The following is a 6416-nucleotide window of genomic DNA, read 5'->3' as shown; positions in this document are numbered from 1 at the left end:
ATTCTCACTCAAAGCAACAGATTTATAAACCAATTGATAATTGTACTACTAACGTTTCATTCTCACTCAAAGCAACAGATTTATAAACCAATTGATAATTGTACTACTAACGTTTTATTCTCATTTGTCACCTTGATATTGTTTACTTAAAACTTTAAATTCTCCATACTCAAAGAATATATTAAACCAACAACAACGTCATTATTTATACCCAATCTGTAACCAATCTTTTCTTGAGCAGTCGTGTGTATATAACATAAATAACGCTGAATTTGATCCCCCTGTACACGCAGAGGACTCAAATTACTACGTTTGAAAACAATTTTAGTAGGTAAATTATGTTTTGTATAAGTTATTTATATCTGTATTCATCTACTGTTATAAAAGACTCTTCTTTTTCTCAAACGGTAGGTTACTTTATTATAAAGAAATCAACCCGTTCATTGATTTTGATGCCCATTTATTCCTAAAGTATGTTCAATGCAAATATACCCATTTTAATGTCGCATTAAGAGTTCTTCCCTGCATATATCAGGTTAATAACTTTACCGTTTGCTATTTTTTTATTTTCACATAAAAACACAAATTATTTGAAGATAAACTCTGCGTTATGATGTTAAGTCTTTATCTCCAATGGCTCAGCGATAAGTCTGAAGGTTTGTGTGACTAAATATCGGGTTTCGATACCCGTGGTGAGCACAGCACAGGTAACTCATTGTGTATCTTTGTGCTTAACAATAAAGCTGCTTAAACAGATGAATATTTGTATCAGCGTTTCACGTGGCGACTTTTCATCTTAGACTTGATATATAATAAATACAAACAAAGGATTGAAAAATGAATTGCTAATTTTTAATGACAAAGTTTGGCTTTTTTATTTCTAGATTCTTTTTTATTCAATTTTAATATTCTACTTACCATAAAATATTCGAGTTTGAATACCAAAGCCAAATGTATGCAAAGTGTTCGATAGTTTTAAACGTGATTTAATTTGACGGATGACGTCTTAATAAGATTTGTGTCGAGAGGCTTACAGAAAATTGATTAGCTTCACCATCGATTGGAGTTAGAAATATCATAAATCACCTTACTTCTCGAGTCTTTTATTTGTGAATCTGAAACCACTAATTCAACATCACTGATGTAGACTTTGACAAATGAAGGTCTTCTAGACAGTACCCAAAGGAATCAATCATTTTTACATGGCATTTTTGCTGGAGTATCGATTTCTCATGAGACGAAGAACGAACTTACATTATGCCCCAATGGATGGGACAGTCAAATTCCTATTTACAACATTAAAAAGTAAGTATTATCTCTACTTTTCAGTTAAGTACAACAGAAGACGGTTTTGTAAACGTTACAAATTCGTGATTTACCTATAATTTACAACTATAACCTATGACATAATAATAACACACACGTACATTTTACAAACGGGCACGTGATAACGAAGGGAATAAAATGTTTGTATTTGTTCTTAAATGTCAGCCTCCAGGTGACTCAGCGGTAAAATTGAAGAACTATGACGTTAAAGAATGGGTTTCGATACCCGCGGTGGGCAGAGCACTAATAGTCCATTGTGTAGTTTTGCGCTTAACAACAAACAAATAAAACATGAATGTTAAAGTTTATAACAAAACCTGTCAATGTTTCATGTCTGAGCTATATATATATATATATATATTTATGGGTGATTATCATTACATTGATATAGAAGTAAAGGAAACAACATCAGTGAATATAAGAAGTTCTGCCTGTCTAACACACGCAAAATATAAACGCTGGTATAGATTTGCTACACATTTTCTTCTCGGTAAGCGGTTGTACAACTCATAACTGAAATAAAGCATTCGATGTGTTTAACTGCTTGTGAGATATAAGTGAGAAATGTTACTAGTAAATATACTTATATTCGAGGTTAGCACAGTATTTTAGGCTGTACAGAGAACTCCAAAACGACAGTGTCTTGCTTCCAAACACGTATATATATATATATATTAAATTAATATTTATATTAATATTTTATTTATATTAATAGAGCTACCACAATATAAGTGAGAAATGTTACTAGTAAATATACTTATATTCGAGGTTAGCACAGTATTTTAGGCTGTACAGAGACTACAGAGAACTCCAAAGCGACAGTGCCTTGCTTCCATACACGTATATATATATATATATATATATATATATATATATTAAATTAATATTTATATTAATATTTTATTTATATTAATAGAGCTACCACAAGAGCGTGTTCCATAATCTTAGTTCATTACGTAAAACATGATTTACTCGATTTAAAAATGGTATTGCTGCTGTCTTTCGAAATAATAGAACGATTGCTTATAAGCTTATACAAACAACAATAAATATGATATTTTGACAAAGATATGATCCCATATTCTATTACATACTACCGGTCATTTATAGGTTCATAGACAATAATTTCTCCTTCTGTTGAACATCATTATCATTGCATCATTGTTTAATATTGCACATAGATATAGCCATATGGTAACCATATGGCTGCCATATGTCCTAAATGCCTATCGTTTCGAAGGTATCTTATGGCATACAGCCAAGCGTGTACTCAGATTTTGTTTAGTAAAGGAAATGACTATCAGAATGGTTACATTTGTCTATTTTACAAGAGAAAAACCAGACCAGCGTTGTAATAACAAGATGACGAATTTTCCGTCCGTAGAGGAAAGAGATGTTATAGTTAGTTTATCCAACATTTGTTTGGTTTACAAGAAGGACATTGGACACAGATGCTGTAGGCTTCTCAGTGTTATGCTATGTAACGTTCTTCTCTAAACCAGTCTGTCCTTTAGTTGCTAAAGTAATAATTCTCAGTAAGTCCTCTGGACTACGACGTCAGATAAAGGAATGGAAAGTCAGTAAGACAGGCAAACACATAAATACTTTTTAAGGAGAATTGATACCAGCAATAAGTTATATTATCACAATGTATCATGACGACTAAATGTGCATGCCTTTCTCCCTTTAAATAGAAGGATATAGAATATGCTGTTATATTTTTAAATGACGGATATTAGGGTTAATTTTTCCTGTTTTTTCATTTATTTTAAGTTTAAACAATATTTTTTTTTCAGTGAAGGATGAAAGCTTGAGTTTGAAAACAAAAGTTATCAATATTATACTTCAAATTACAACTTTTACAGTAAGTTGGATTGCTTTTAGAACAGGTACGACATTTCGAATATTGATGCGATCATTCTGAAGTACTTGAAAATGATTGCATCAGTGATAAAAACGTCGTACAATTTAGAACAGGTACGACATTTCGAATATTGATGCGATCATTCTGAAGTACTTGAAAATGATTGCATCAGTGATAAAAACGTCGTACCTGTTCTACTAACAAACTTACTACAATCAGTAAGTAATCTCAAAACGAAAAAGTTGTCAATGTCAACACTAGTAGATCACCTACAGGAAAGCTGGAGAAAACTTGATTATAAAGACCTGAGATATTCGTGTTGAAAGCAGTCCAAAATCAACCTATAAGAAACAAATCTTCAACTGACAACTTATCATTAAATTTAAATTAAAATTGTACTCATAGACGTTTATTATGTTGTATATGTTTTCAAAATAAGTATATTCAAAGTATATTGAGAAAAAATATAAATAAACACACATCTAGTTACATACCTACATAAATAATCGTTTAGAAACATCAACCTTGTACAGATACGTGCATTTATAACCCCATATTTACACTAATGTACATTTTAAAGGATAAGAAGCTTTTCATATTTCTATCACTTCTCGCAGATGTGTCTGTTAAAAATCAAAGATTTTTTTTATGAACTATAATTTATATTTGAATTTGACTTGGCTCAGCCGTACGTCTGATGGTCTCTAAAGTTGAAAATTAGGTTTCTATACCCACGGTGGGCACAGCCGAGGAACCTCATTGATTGAATTTATGCTTAACAGTTAACAAACAAAACATTCTTTTTCGGGATTAAGGGCAAAGATCAGAGGTAAGTAATATAAGTGAATCTCCTGTTCTTGAATTATGGTCTTGAAATTGTGAAAATGAAATGGAAAATGCATATAACTTAAAGAAATATATGAGTGACAAATAAAATGTGGCCACATTTCTGCAAAACAATTTTCAGAGGGACGTAATATAGTTCAATTGGTCAAAACGTCCAACATACATTTATTTCTTCCTGTTAGAACGATTTTATATATGTGGATTGTATCACGTTGTACCCCCCGTTCCTTTGTTAATCAGACCAAACTAAATACAAGCTTACAATATGGATACAAATAATATTGTCAGAAAAATAACTATAATTAGTTTCACAACCAAGATATGCTGTGAAACTAAAAAGTTTTATACAAATAAACTCTTCAATTTTTAGCGTGATGGGTTTAATATGCAGCTGTCGTAGAAATTATTTGATCTGTAACATATTCATCATCCATCTAATGGTACAATACGCTTACTCAGAATAATAGCTATGGAGTAATTTGTATGTCATAGCCTTCCTGAAATGCGCTGTCACTAAACTTACACAAAAGTTCCTTATGTGTTCCTCAGGGCTTATTAGAAAATCACCTGGTGTCGTTTTTTGTTCGGCTAAGACATCTCAAGAAAACAACGTGACAAATGAATTCGACTTCGTGACGTACAAGAAATTTCTATTGATTTATTTTCATATATTTTAAGCTTCCAGTAACCACTGTTTTGGACTACAAATACCATTAACAATTAAAAATGTTTCTTAAAGCTAAGCGAAAGAAAATTTAAATTAGCTGCCACAAGTTTAACAAAACGATATCACTATAAAGATATATCATGGATGACAGTTGCTTGCAAGGAATCAACCGTTTGATATTTTCCCTACAGAAACTCTACAAGTTTAGTGGCATATGCGTTTTACAAAAGACTTGAATAGAAACAGGATCTTAGTTCTAGAAACAGTCTAATTAAATAGGAACTATATTTTATATTCGACTCAATAAGCTTATTTTTTCTTACATAATAATTGAACTTTTCATCTCATTATCCAGTAGACATTTCACACCTGCGATACTCGTCCTTACACGGTAGAGCCCTCAAGAAATAAGCTAACAGTTACAACGATCAATCACTCCCGTATTGCCATACATAATTTTAAAGCTTTATGTAATATTCATGGATATTTTCAAGTAGCGTCCTATGTTTTCTCTAAAACACAGCTAATTTAGCGTGGAATAATTCCTATATAATCATAACAATTTCGTTCCTTATTTAAATAGCGAGCATATTTAGAAAGAGAATTAAGCGTTGTTACGAGAATAGATAAACAGAAGGATTTTTGACATTTTTATGTATCTGTCTACATTGCTAACATATATATATAGACATGTTTGTCTATCTATGAGTAAACATTGAAATAATTCAAAAGAACTGAAAATGAAATGCCAACGACATACAAACAAAATAAGTAATATTAATAAATTACATTAAAACCATAACTAATAACTTATTTGAAGTTTATTACTGCTACATATTCTTACCATAACAAACTAACTTTATCATTTACTCTTCAGCGATCAGATAACCGAATATATTTTTTTTTTTACCTTAGGTGTTTATCCCGGAAGAATATTCTCACCAGAACTATGATTCTGAACATGAAGTGACTAAATTACCCCATGTGTGTGAGCATGTAAAGAACATTAGGTTTGTTGTGGAAAATAAATTACAGTGTAATATATTTTACATTTTCTAATGAATATCTTAACATGATTTTTCTATATGGAGTGACTGGATTACCCCATGTTGAACATGTAGAGTACATTAAGTTTACTGTGGAATATAAATTACATTGTGGTACATTTTGCATCTTCCCGTTAATATCTTAATATTTTACTTTCATTTTATAACCCAATCATCTTAAAATCAATAATGAATTGGATTTAAAGAAATAAAACGCACATAGAATATTACAAAACGAAATATTCTTAGCTACTAGTTTACTGATAGTATTTCAGATATCATGACAATAATTACATTAGCATCAGATAATTATAGTATAAAATGTACAGTAAAAACCTTAAAACCTGAAGTGGTATCACAATGAATCAGTTTAAACCTTCCTTAATATTAAAAATACTGTGTCGACATGATCGTTGTGATATAAACTGACATATTGTAATATCTTCTACTATAAAACGACTGGTTCACTTTTGTTTCAGGAACGTGTCTCCTGAAAGAATTGAAGCATGGTAAGTGTAAAGATCACTCCATTTGGCCAATCTCTTCCTCTTTAAGGGTTTTTTCAACCAACTTAGAACCGTGTGTGTAGGAGGGTTTGTTTGTTTTGAATTTCGCGCAAAGCTACACGAGGGCTATCTGCGCTAGCCGTCCCTAATTTAGCAATGTA

Source organism: Limulus polyphemus, unplaced genomic scaffold, assembly GCF_000517525.1.
Source record: "Limulus polyphemus unplaced genomic scaffold, Limulus_polyphemus-2.1.2 Scaffold387, whole genome shotgun sequence".
Taxonomy (NCBI): Eukaryota; Metazoa; Arthropoda; class Merostomata; order Xiphosura; family Limulidae; genus Limulus; species Limulus polyphemus.
The sequence above is the reverse complement of the archived record's forward strand: the minus strand, read 5'-3'. Positions refer to the sequence as shown.